Source organism: Cyanistes caeruleus, chromosome 11 (genome assembly GCF_971803275.1).
Source record: "Cyanistes caeruleus chromosome 11, bCyaCae1.hap1.1, whole genome shotgun sequence".
Lineage (NCBI taxonomy): Eukaryota > Metazoa > Chordata > Aves > Passeriformes > Paridae > Cyanistes > Cyanistes caeruleus.
In genome coordinates, this window is record NC_141711.1 from 21,198,320 (window position 1) to 21,211,610 (window position 13,291).

At 48.1% G+C, this 13,291-nt stretch overlaps 1 long non-coding RNA gene across 1 annotated transcript; it reads right to left on the bottom strand.

The window, feature by feature from the left end:
* Window positions 1-569: 569 nt before the first annotated feature.
* Window positions 570-3,813, bottom strand: LOC147651107 (uncharacterized). The gene is made up of 4 exons (XR_015275096.1): window positions 3,715-3,813; window positions 3,179-3,298; window positions 2,387-2,549; window positions 570-1,855 (listed from the first exon to the last, which is right to left on the bottom strand). It is a non-coding gene; the product is annotated as an uncharacterized LOC147651107 (long non-coding RNA).
* Between the last annotated feature and the right edge of the window lie 9,478 nt (window positions 3,814-13,291).

The following is a 13,291-nucleotide window of genomic DNA, read 5'->3' on the forward strand; positions in this document are numbered from 1 at the left end:
GGAACCCCAGTGCCCTCCATACCTCGGAGGGAACCTGAAGTATCCCTGTGTGTCACACAAGGGACCCCAGCCTCCCGTGCACCTCATGGGAGACTCCAAAGCCCGCACGTGCCTTACAGGGAAGCCCAGCCCAGCTACACCGAGTGTTTTGACCTGGAAATCAAGTGTAGTTGCAGCTGGGTTCTTGTGCCTCCAGTGCTGTTTGTCAGCCCCATTGGGGCCCACAGCTACCTGGCCCTTCCCTTCCCTTCTGGCCCTTGCCCAGAGCAGCAGAGCCTGTGCAGCACCCTGCAGGATTGGTGATGGCCCACCAATTAGGTCCTATCAAGTGTGTGTTAACTGGGGAGAGACTTTGTTTTCCCTGCTGACATTGCTGGTCAGGCTGTGTCCCTAGAGATGGTCTTGATGGTTTCCTCTTTTCCTGGGCACTCCAGTGGAGGAGATACAGGCCCAGGTGATGCCACTGAAGGAAATGTGCCCTCAGCCCAGGGATGCTCAGCATGGCTTCCCCAGTACTGGCGATGCAAAAACACTCGCTCGCGGTGAGAGACTTCTCCAGGGTCAAGCTGTTCAAGTACAAGCAATTTATTACAAGGGTACAAGGAGGGGAGGCCCGTGTCCGCCACCAGCCTCGGTGTCCACGTGGTCAGGGGGAGGGGAGAGAGAGCAGGTAGAGCAGGGGAGGTGAGGTTGGAAGGGGGAGGGAGGGAGTAAGAGAGCAACAGAGGGAAAGAGCAGGGAAGGCGAGAGGGGTAGGAGCAGGGAGAGGGGGCTGAGAGTTAAGAGGGGGGAGAGGGGAGCTGGGAGAGGGGTGAAGGGAGGAGGGAAGAGAGAAGAGTAAAGAGGTAAGAGGTAAGAGTAAAGAGAGCAAAGTTCTTGTTACAATCCAATATATCTTTTTCTATCGTGAATATTCTAATTACCAGCAACTAATCACCATGAGACACACCCACTAAAGAATTTACATACAACCTATGGGCTTCACTATATTAACATACAGTGTTGCATTTTATACGCTACAGAGCTTTACAAGTTTTTTCCTTGCTTCTTTACTTTTGGATTCTTCTTATCAGCAGAAGGACATTGTTTTATCAACAGGGATTCTCCTCTAGCTGGCTAGGCTATTGTTCTTTGGTTAACCAGTACTCAGTATCCTATAACTCAAAGCAGGCTTTCATTTCTACTTTGATTCTAGCCTTCATATTTTCACAATCTAGTGCCAAACAATCATATTCATAAGGTTTCCCTGTTTCACCTTCCCCAACACCCCAGCCCCTTAGGGCCCAGTCACTGGTCACAGCAGCCCCTGCCTAGCTCCTGCCTGCCCTCACTGTGGTCAGCCCCGGCTGCTCCTGGACATGGAGCTCAGCCAGGGCTGGTGCTGTGTGGGCTTTGCTGGTGCTACCAGCTGGACACTGGGCTAACAGTCCATTTATTTATTTGAAGAGAAGAAGGGGCCATCACCTACACTGGCAGATGGGCTCACCTTCAGTGCTGTTTAGAGGGCAGGGCCAGGGGGCTCAGGGACAGAGGAAGGGCCATGTTGGTCTCAGGTGGGGCTGGAGGGTGCTGGGCTGGTCTTGGGGTCTCTACAAGAACTAAGGAACGGGCTAGGCCGGGGCAGAGGGAGATCAAAAAAGGGACTGAAGGGACCTTGGGGATACCCATGGGGAGAAGAGTTGGCCGTGGGATCTACAGGGTTATAGGAGGTTTCTTCAAAGAGAGCAGTCCTGGGATCCTCTTCTCAGGGTTCTTCAGAGAGCTGATCAGGCCCTTGTTACTGCCAGAGGTGCTGCTCAAGCTGTCTGGGTGTTTAGTGCAGCCACTGTCCTTCAAATGCTGTCCAGAAGTGCTCCTGTGGAGAGAGCAGGTGGCTGAGGCCCCCAGCTGCCGCTGGCACACAGAGACCCTCCTGCACAGCAGGGCCCAGAGCGGCCAAGGCTCCCCAGCACGGCTGCAGCTGCTGGCACAGCTTGGCCCAGCTGGAGAGCTGCCCCTCAAGGCCCCGGCGAGCAGGGGATGGCTCTGGGCAGGGTCCCTGGCCAGGAGCAGGCCCCAGAGCGCCTCTGCCTTTCAAGGGCAATCTCGTTCCTGCTCTTTGTCCTGCCCACCTTGCTTTGCCTCTGCCTGCTGCTCCTGGGGCTGCTCTTGGCCAGGCAGCCTCAGTGGCAGCCAGCATCGGCTGCAGCCCAAGTGGGCTCCCCAGGACAAGGCCCCGCAGTGAAGAGGCCAAAGAAAGCCCCAGGCAGCAGCAGAACTCTCAGCAGGGTTATTTGGGAAACCACTGGCTACCCACAAGTCCACAGCAGCCTCCCTGGAAATGTTTCCTGTCTGCAATAGGCTTTCAAAAGAAGCTGTTGGAGGGAAAGATGAGCAAAACACTCACCGTTTTCTCTTCCAGACATAGCAGATTCCAAAGCAGCACAACATGAAGATAATCTCCAAACAAAGCATGCCTGCTATTAGCTCTATCCAGCAGAACATTCCCTGACAGAAAGCCCTTTCAATATCCTTCTGGGAATCAGGAACTTGTGTTGTGCTGGTTGCATCTATGGAAGCAATGGGCAGTGTGAGTCCATGCTGTGCTGCACTGCTGAGCTGGCAGCATGCTGGGTATATCCCGTACATTCTCTGTTTCCTCCAGGGCTGGGGTCTGCATGCACCTTGCTGCCCCTTGGCACAGGCTGTGCCACCCAACAGAGCCCAGAAGGCCGGGAGCAGAGCCCGGGGACAGGGCAGCCACTTGGGCAGTGGCTCCTTCCAGGGACTCAGGCCAAAGCCATCCCTGAGCAGCCAGAGCCACCCCTGACCCTCCCTGCTCTGTGACAGCTCCCCCAGCCCAAGGGGACAGAGCCAGGCCCTGTCAGGAGCCAGTGCAGGCCCTGCCCAGTTGGGAGCCAGGGCTGGCTGTAGCCCTGGGCTCTCAGCAGGGCTCCCACTCAGGGCTGCTCCTGTGGCTTGGGCCTCTGGGCACTCAGGACCAGCTCTGGGAGCAGCTGCAGAGGGAGTGATGTTGGTGCATGAGTCCCATTTCCCAAGGGCTGGGAACGAACTCCAGAGGCCTCGGAGCTGAGGCACCTCCAGCTTTGGCTGCCGCCACAATGTGCAAGGGCCGGCCCTGGGGGAAGAGCTGCTGGCACACAGCACCGCCGAGGGCTGAGCTCAGCACAGCAATTACCTCCTGTGTCTGGGCCCGTACTCATGTGTGCCATCCCATTCCTTCCTGCAGCAGAAGCTGTCGACGAGTGACCGCTGCCTGCAGGAAATGCTGCCTTCCACAGAACCTGTATGTCCATGTCTTGAGAAAGAAAGGAGCCAGCTGGATCATATGGAACTGTTCCCCATTTGGGTGGTGGCATCTTCAGGAGCCAGTATTTATCAGTGACAGGGACCAGGAAAGTGCCCAGGTTATCTGGCCTGGGCCAGGGCCCTCCCTCCTCCAAACAGCTGCCCTTTCTGATCTGCTCAGAGACTGGGGAATTGCAGGGGATCTCAGGGTGTGCATGGCCTGTGCTGCAGTTTGGGCTCCCTGTCAGCTGATGCCAAATGCCTTCCTGTGGAGGCTGGGGAGAAGCTGCAGCCAGGCCAGCTTTCATGAGCCTTGCAGGGCATGAAAGCAGCAGGGGGCCGTGCAGGGCACAGCGTGTCCTGATGGGTAGAGAAAGCCCCTGGCTGCTGAGTCTCAGGAGGAGGCTTAGGGGGACAAGAACCCACCAGGCCCTTTCTGCAGTTCCTCCACAATTTGTTTCCAGATGTTGTTTGACTCCAGTGATTCCTTCTCTCCAGTACATTTCTCTTTGCCACTCAGAGGACCTCAACAGAAAACATTTCCATTTCCCAGTGGTTCCCACAAAACCAGTGCTCATCCTGTGGGGTCAGCAGGGACACACTACTCACCCCTGCGATGGAAGTGGGGCTTCTGCACACTAATCAGCAAAGGAGCTGGGAAAGTCCTCCCTGCAGACACCCCTGTAACTCAACAGCCACAGAAGCTTCTGTCACCTGATTCCTGACAGGCTGTCAATGATTATTCCTCCATGGGATACTGAGAACATACCTGCAGGAGGCCCAGTGAGCTTCAAAACTTTATATAGCCAAGCTAATGGTGAAGCCTTGCCAGCAACCTTATCTGGAAGGGAGCACAGATGAGAACCTTTTTCAGGGTGTTCTGGGATCCCCTTCTGTCTTAGGGAACTGGGTACTGCAATGGGGCTGGGTAAGGCTGTGGGAGCCACAGCTGTCCTGAATGGACATGGCCAAAGCTGCAGAGAGGCCAGGGGAGCTGTGGGCTGCCTCCTGGTCACTCTCAACACCCTTTCCATGCTCTGTGCAACATCCCTGAAGGGCAGGCACTGCCAAGCAGCAGAGACGGCAGCTCAAGCCTCAGCAGGGCTCAGGCCCAGAGGCACAGCAATTACCTTGTTTTACTGTGCCTGGCATGGCCTCCCTTCCTGCAGCAGAGTCTGGCACAGAATCACTGCTTCCTTCAGGAATTGTTTCCTGCTGCACAGGCTCTTGTTTCATTCCTGGAGAATGGAAGAGGGAGAGCTGGATCAGATGGGGCTGTTCCTCATTGTGGAGGTGCCATCTTCAGGAGGCAATATTTGTGAAAGGCATGGATAAGGATCAGCAAACACCCAGGATTTCAGGATTGTCCCAGGTTGGTCCCTTCTCCAAACAGCCCCTAGACCTGATCTACCTGGAGACTGAGAAATTGCAGGGGATCTCAGGGTGTGCATGGCCTGTAGGTGCTTTTTGAGGGAGTGGAGACTTTTATGGTGTAAGTTTTAGAAACATTTTAAGCTCCTGATCAAAATTTGAGATATATATAAAAAAGGGGGCAATTATTGTGAGGTGCCCCAAGAAGGCAAAGATTTGGTTTCAGATAAGTACTGTTAAAGGGGAGGCAGGGCTGAAATGCTCAGCTAGTGTGAATTTTGACCTCCTGCTTTGGGGGATGGGCTGTGTGAGGCCTGGATGAAGTTGCCCCATTCCAGACTCCTGGTGAAGGGCGGCCCAGAGGAGTTGGGTTTGAGCCCCTGGGGTTTCTCCCTTGTTATGTTTCTAGTGGTCCTTGACTCTGAACTCCACCCTAGTTCTGTCCCTCAAAACCCCTCACCCTGCCTTTGTTCGGGGCTGTAACAGATTGCTATTGTTTGTTAATCAAATTTAATATAATAAGATTGTTTAATACAATATGATTGCTGAAACTCTTTGCTTAATACAATGTGAGAGCTGAAACTGTGAAAGGCCAAACCACAATATCCAGCTGTATAAACAAGAGCTGAATCTGCAGAAAGGCCAAACCACAATATCCAGTTGTACAAACAATAACAAGAACATCTCCTCATTAGAAGTCGTATAACTGGTATAGAACCAATGCCTGCACGCTCACATCAAGAATGAGGCAGATTACAACCACCTAGCAACTAGCGACACAAGCACAGATGCAACCCAGGAAAAGTAATGAAGACACGTATACAGGAAATATGAACTGTATATAAGGGGAAACTTTATCAGCCAAGGCACCGCTGCTGGTGGAGTGGAGACTCCCTGGCCCGCTTGCTGAATTAATTAAATTGATTGTCATGAATGATCATTTAAATTGGCTCTCTGATTTAGTCACGACAATTTATAACAGGGGCTCTCTGTCCCTGAATCTGAGTTTGTTCCCATGCTGAATAAATGGTTTCATGAACAGAAGCCCATCTCGTTCCTGTCCCATGCTGGTTCCTAGTAATTGTAGCTTCTCTGGACATGATGCTGTGGTTGCAGACTGCAGCAATGGGTCTACCCATGTTCAGCTGTCTTGATGGCTGTTTCTGTGGTCAGCAACACTTGCACAGGTCTATGCTACTTTGCTTCTAGTGGTGCTTCTTTCTACTCCTTAACTAGGACCCAGTCTCCTGCCTGGATGTTGTGAACAGCAAAGTCCAAAGACAAGGTCTGTGCCAGCTGAGTTTCCTGTTGAAGAGATTTCACAAGAGTCAATATCTGGGCCACAAATTGTTTTAAATATACATCACTTATCTTTAGCCCCGCCCCAGGCGGAGAATTACAAGGATAAGGAATTCCAAACATCAATTCAAAGGGAGATAGTTGAACATCCCCCCTGGGTCTGGCCCTTATTCTTACTAAAGCCAGTGGCAAGAGCCGTACCTACAGCATCTTAGTTTCTATCACCAGCTTCAGAAGGTGCTTCTTTATTTCTCCATTTATCCTTTCAATCTGGCCCAAACTCTGGGGGTGCCAGGGGGTTCCATTGTATCCCTAAAGCAGTCATTACTCCTTTAAGAAATTTTCCTGTAAAATAAATTCCCCTATCTGAGTCTGTTGCCTCCACAGTCCCATAGCTTGGAATTATTTGTTCCAAAAATACTTTAATAACTGACCCTGTAGTTGCTGAAACGTCTGGAAACGCTTCTGGCCACTCTTTTAACTGACATACTATTACCAGAAGATATTTAAATATTGCCACTTTAGGCATTTCAGTAAAATCTACCTGGCATCTCTGGAAGGGATGTACAGGCCAAGGCCTCCCTCCCCTGGCAAGTTTCTTTGTAACTGTTACTTGTTTTAGCACAAATTAAACAATCTTTAATAGCTTGCTTTGCTAGGGTAAAAAGACTTACAGCAGCACACATTTTGAGGAAGGCTTTTGCCAGTCTTTGGGAGCCTTAATGCCTTTCATGAAGTTAACAACTGTAAGGCCAAAGCTTTTGGCATCTAATGTTTACTATTCCTTACAAACTAATTATTTTCACTTATTCTTTGCCTTACTCTTTTTAATTATCTCAAGTTTCACTGGTGGAAAAGACTGGTTTTTTGGTAGCAGTGCAGTTACTGGGAGCAAGGAGAGGATTCTTCAAGACTTCTGGCAACAATGCAGCTTTCTGAACTTCTTTATCATCCTGTCAGTTTCCTATTGCTTCCTCTGAGCACTGTGCCTTCTGCTCCTTGATGTGTATTATCACCACCCATTCTGGTAAGTTCACTACTTCCAATAGGTGGGAGACAAAATTCTCAAGAGCCAACATCTTTCCCCTGCAAGCTAATATGCAAGCTAATAAATTTTTTTTATTTTTTATTTTTTTTTAGTTTTTCAAATGATTGTATTACTTCATATGCATATTTAGAATCAATAGAAACGTTTACTCTCTTGTCCACTGTCTGAGCTGACCGGGTGGGCAGTAACCTCTGCCTTTTTTTTAATTGCTATCTATTGATGATAGAGTATCTTGTAAATACTCATTTATAAAAACATTTTCTCCCTCAGGCCAGGGACTATCTCATAAATCTTCTCTCATTTGCATCTGGAGATTTACTACCTGAATGCAGTCATGGGTTTCTTCCTGTCCCCCCTCTTCAGGGCTGTTCAAACAGGAGGCTGGGTTAAACTTTTTCCTAATTTAAAATTCTAAATCCTCTGGTTCCATTAAACAAGACTCATACTGGAATAACTGAGCACTGGTCATCTACTTAGAGGGTCTCTTAGTTAACAAAGCTTTAATCTGATGTGAAACTTTAACAGTCAGATACCTTCCCCCTTGTCAGCTTTCAGGCTCTAGCCATGATCAGAGCTGTGGCTGCACAGTTTTGCAGACAAAGGGGCCAGCCTCTGGCCACCGGCTCTAAGGGCTTGGGAAAATAGGCAACAGGCCTCCGTGTTCCCCCATGCTCTTGCACCAAAATTCTTTAAGCATCACCCTGTTTTACGTTCACATATAGTTCAAATTCTTTTTCTGAGTCAGGAAGGGCTGAGACTGCGGCATTAACCAATTTGTATTTTAATTCTCTAAAGCTTTGCTCTCCTTCTGGTGTCCATAGGATGACATTAAGATTGTCTTGGGTTAAAAAGAAATATAAAGGTCTGGCCACAACAGAAAAATCTTCAGTCTATACTCTGCACTACCCCAATAACCCTAAAAACTGCTGTAACTCTTTTTTCGGCTGGGCTAATGGTACCACTAAAATCTCTTGTATTCTTTCTGGATCAATATACGTAACATTCCAGTCAGAATACGTCCTCAACATTTGACCTTTTTTTCTACTAACTGTCCTTTTTTTTTGGACACTCAAGTCTTTTTTTAGCAAGAAAATTAAGCAGCTTTACAGTAGCCTCTTCAACTACCTTGTCCTGTTTCCCTGATAAAAGCAAATCATCCACATACTGTAACAACCTAACTCCTGAGGCTGGAGTAAACTCTTTTCATTTTTTCTGCAAAGCTTTCCCAAACAAAACCGGTGACTCTGGATATCCCTGCAGGAGCACTGTCGATGTCAATTGTTGCTTCCCTATTTTCTTTCCTTCCTCTTGTTCCCTCTCACAGGCAAAATACTCCTTACTGTCTTCTGCAATTGGACTCCTCTAGAAAGCATCCTTCAAATCCAGGACTGAATAATACTGATGTGAAGAAGGGATCTGGTTCAGGATTGTAGAGGGATCTGGAACTGTGGCATGCCTTGATCTGACAATTTCATTTATTATTTTTAAATCTTGCACTATCTTGTAGGTTCTAGCTGGTGCTTTAACCAGCAGGATAGGGGTGTTGTAGGGAGACATACACGGCCCTAAAAGACCTGCTTGTAGCGGGGACTCAATGACAGGCTGTAACCCCTTCTTTCCCTCCCTTGAAAGAGGGTATTGCTTTTTAGACACCACTTGTCCTGGTTGCTTCAAAGTAATTTGGAGAGGCTCTGTGTCAAGTTTTCTGTATTTCTTTGGGTCTCATCACACGTCCAGGTTTATTTTAGCATAAGCCTTTTCAGACATTTTCCACAAAGATATTACAGTGTTGGACTCCGTGTCATTTTTTACAATCCTAATTTGCATTTTCACTTTAGCCATCAAATCGTTTCCTCTTAAATTACAATCACAATTAGGAAGAAAGAGGAATTTATGCATTTTAAACCTGTCCTCCACATCTATTAAGAGAGGGTGAATAAAATGCACTGCTTCATCCTTCCCACTCATTCCTTGAATAACCAATGATCTTTTTGGCAGTTTCTGCCCCTTAGGTATAAAATTTAAGGTGGATCAAGATGTCCTTGTGTGTGTACCAGAACACACCTCCTCTCGATCCAGACCCACCTTAAAAATTCTCAGGGGCTCTAAAGTGGTGGGTCCTTGATATCATGGGAGCTCCTGACACTCTTAACAATCCATTATAATGATCCTCTGGACTTCCTCCTCCTGAGGGTCCAGCTGTTTCTGTGGACATTCCCTTTGCCAATGCCCTTCTGCCTTGCAGGCAGCACACTGGTTCCTCCCCAGCCGCTGTTTGGGTCGGCTCTCCCTGTCGAGGAGGGAACGCCTCTGCCACTTCCTTGTGGCGAACCCCATCCCCTCTGCCCCGGGAGACCCCTTGAACCCTGTGGTGTATTCATTTGGGGTTGCAAAAAGTCTGCAAATATTTTCACCTTAGCCTTTGCTTTTTCCTCATCCCTTCTTACATATATTTGCTGGGTTTTCTTAACCAATTCCTCTAGAGGCGTATTCTGAAACTCTTGATCTTTTTGTAACATTTTCCCTATATCAGGCTAGGCCTTAGTAACAAATTGTACCTTCAGTCATGTGTCAAAGGCTGGTCCTTCAGGATCCATCCCCCCATGCTTCTGCAAGGCATCCCTAATCCTCTCTAACCAATGAGAGGGGCTTTCATGTTTTTCTTGTTCTAACCACATAGCCTTAGCTATGTTGTTAGTTCTGGGAGCCGCTGATTTGATTGCCCTAATCAAGTAAGCATGCTAATTGCAGAGGTGAGCCATACTGGCCTGTTTATTTGGGTCCCACTGGGGCTCTGCCTGGGGCTTGGCATCATCCACTGTAGGTGCATTAGGTCCAGACCCCCCCACTGCTTGTGGATGTTCATCTTCCCACAGCTGCCCAGCTTTCTGCAAAATCGTTTGTTTCTCTGATGACCCAAACAAAACCCCCAAAAGAAAATCTCAGTCTTTCTCGGTATAATCTGCATTGCCCAAATCTTCTTCTATCATTTCCCTACCCCTATGGGATCATCTTAATATGGGGGTAATTCTTTATTCAATCCACTTATATCCTGGGTGCTAAGTGCTACAATGACAAAGCCAAACCCTCCCCCCTGACCTCTCAAAAGATCCCAAAGGAACTTGGCTGAGTGGCATCTGGTGTACCCCTGTCTCTTGGGTCTGGGGGGCTTCTGATGCCCTAAACTGAGCACCACTTCTAGTTCTAGGGGGTGGTATGATATGCTGCTCCCCTCCCACTACACCATTATTAGTTGCAGGTGGGACCATAGGAACAGCATTGCCCTGATCCCTTTGCTCCAGAAGCTGAGGATACAGGGGACCTGCAGCTGGCAACACTGGCTTACAAGACAGGGGAAGGTGCTGAAAAACATCCTAATCTTCACTGTTTTCCTCTTCCTCCTCTTTTTCTTGACACATAGGTTTCTCCTGCTGCTTGTCAAAACCATATCAATCTACATTCCCTTTCAGTCTATCTTTTCCAATTCTCCTCTACCTAGTTCCAGAAAATTCAACACAAACAAATTCCATTGGTTTTATAAGGCGGCCATATAAGCCTCTTTGGCAATTTATATTCTGGCCACATAAAATAAGAATATTTTACCATTATCTCCCCAGTTACCTCCTGGTGAATGCACAATCTGTCCCAAGAGCTCAGCACTCTCCCCAAGGGATTTTTGGGGGCTATTATGGGACTGTCATTCCTTTTGCTGGGGGCCCTTCCCAGCTTTACCTTTGCAACCCTCCATGGGTGCACTCTCAGGTTTGCTCCACAAGGATCCCATTTTACTCACCAGTGAGATTTTCCGTGGTCCTTCCCTGTGGACTCTTCATGGACACCCCTGGTCCACCTCTCGTCTGTCTCCTGGACAGTCTCGGGAACCCAATCGATCGCCCAGTGCTGGCCACCACCAAGGGGAGCTGGCCACCAAAACTGGGTGAGGCGCCTTCAGCTGCGCTCGCTGCCCACCGCCCTGGATGGTGCAAATATCCCGGACAAAGCCACCATTTGTCAGGAAAATTAATCCACAAACACCAGAGGTTTATGTCCAAAACAGAGACAGAGGAGTCCTTTCACTTTATTTGAATAAAGGGCCAGGCCATGGGGCATTCCCCTGGGTTCTCTCCAATTTTTGGAGGGCGCAGCCTCCTTTATATCCTAATTTCCTGGTGACACATCCCTCTCTCTTTCCCCATTGGCTGAGGTACTTGAGAGGTACAGACTTCCCAGAGTGCCTGATACCTAAGATTCCCCTCTAATGCATAACTCTCCCTCTTAATTTTTAATTCTTATAGCATTTATGGTTTTTCACCATTGTTTCTTTTCTCTTTCCATATCCAATTTTTATTCCTCAGCAGACCTACAGCTTGTTTGTAAAGGCAAATGCGGCATTCCTCTCAGCCCCACAAAGATGCTGCTTAGATTCTGCAGACCCCATGTGCTGGAACCAAGCTCAAAGTTCTCCACAGAAGCCCAATTATCCACAGGTGAGCTAAGAGCAGCTCCAGAAGCTCCAAGGGATTCTGACAGATGAATTTCTGTCCCTCAGGAAGGCAGGGCTGGTTCTGAAGGTAAAGGGTCTGACCCTGCACTCACCTGTGCATGGCAGCAGCCGGCCCATGCTTTGTGCAAGGCACACAATGTGTGACACTTCATTCAGCACAATACTTTTGGAAGTAAAAATATTTGTTGAGATTAATGGTGTTAGCACTGGCTTAGTCAATCTTAGAAAGCTCTTAAAAACATCTGCCTGGGCACAAAGTGATCTTTTCTTTTCGGTTTGTTTTTTGTTTTTTGTTTTTGTTTTTTTTTTTGTTGGTTCTTTGCTTTGGTGCTCAGAGATTATAGAGGGAGGGGCAGATTTTCTGTTCAACTTGCCTGTCAGTGTGCAGGGGGCAAGAAAAGAAGAAGAGCAGTTCACCAGCTGCTTTAGGAGCTCAAAAAGCAATTGTGATGTCCCTAATGAAGGGCTGGGGGCACTGCTAACAGCCTGGATTGTCCCCACCTGTGTTCCTCTCCTTACCACAGTGCGGTGTAGATCCGCAGCCTTGTACCTCGACCTGATGGTGCAAAAATGCCCCCAACATACCTCCCTCTGTTTGCAAAAATAAAGGCTTTGTGCTCATTAATATGAAAAGCTGTAGGGGTGGCCTGCACTTAATGTTCTTTTGTTGCCTGGAGCCCTGTCAGTGCTCACATCCAAATGACTGACACAGCCTCAAACTGCTCTTAAGACTGATTTGATCAAAGGGACTGGAAGCTCTGTTGGCTACAAATGCTCTAGGAAAACCAACACAGCAACTAGGAGAATATTGGTGACAAAAGCAGAGTGCAGAGCTGAACCTTTGAGGCCACCTCACTGCTGCCTGCCCCCACCCTTTTATTTTTAATTGATTTAATATTCTGACTGACAGTCCTTGCATGAAATGGGCCCTCAGCAAGGAGCTGCTGGGCCTCCTGGGTGTGTCTCTTTGTGCTCCCAGTGCTTCTGGTCTGCTCTGGCTGGGAAACTTGTCCATCATGCACTCTGGGGCTGTTTCCTGTCATTCCAATGCACAGCCCTTTCCTGCTGCTTGCCATAGAAATACTCGGATTATTTTATCAGGTAACTTACATCTTGCAGTTCATGACATTAAATTGTGTTCATCAGACTCTGTCATATCACGAGTTTCTGGAACACATTTTCAAGCCTTCCAGCTGCAGCCCAAGGGAAGCTGTTTCTGTCTTGCATCACAGAAGTGGCAGGTGTTTTACAACGACAGCCCTTTACAAAGGACTTCTTGCTTGCATTAACATCCAAGGAGCTCCTTTCAAAGACAGACAAAAAACCCATGAGCAAACAGCAAACCAACCAAACAACACATTATTTTTAGCTCTTGCTTTTAGTATTTTCCAAGCTGGCCTCCTTTCCACTGCAGTGTTTTTTCTTTGGACAGAAAAACAGCCTTGCCAGATGATGTGACTTAATAAGGAAACAGAACTTACACACAGTGGATAGATTACAGCTAAACATGCAGAGCCCCATTATCACAGACATCATCATTTATTTTCTGTTTATTTTTGTGTCAGATGGTTTTCAGAAGGCTTTTGAGAAGAGTATCTCAGATGCCCTGGCTAGTTTGGTGCCATAGCCACTTCTTATCTGCCCCTTCTTATTACCTGTCTTATTGTAGTTCCTCTGCCCATTTGTTGCTCTTGGATCTCTGCCTCCTTCACCTGATTTTTATCTTTTTCTGGATTTGTGGGGCTTTTGGTGTTGGTTCTGGTTTATTTTCTTAGTGGTTC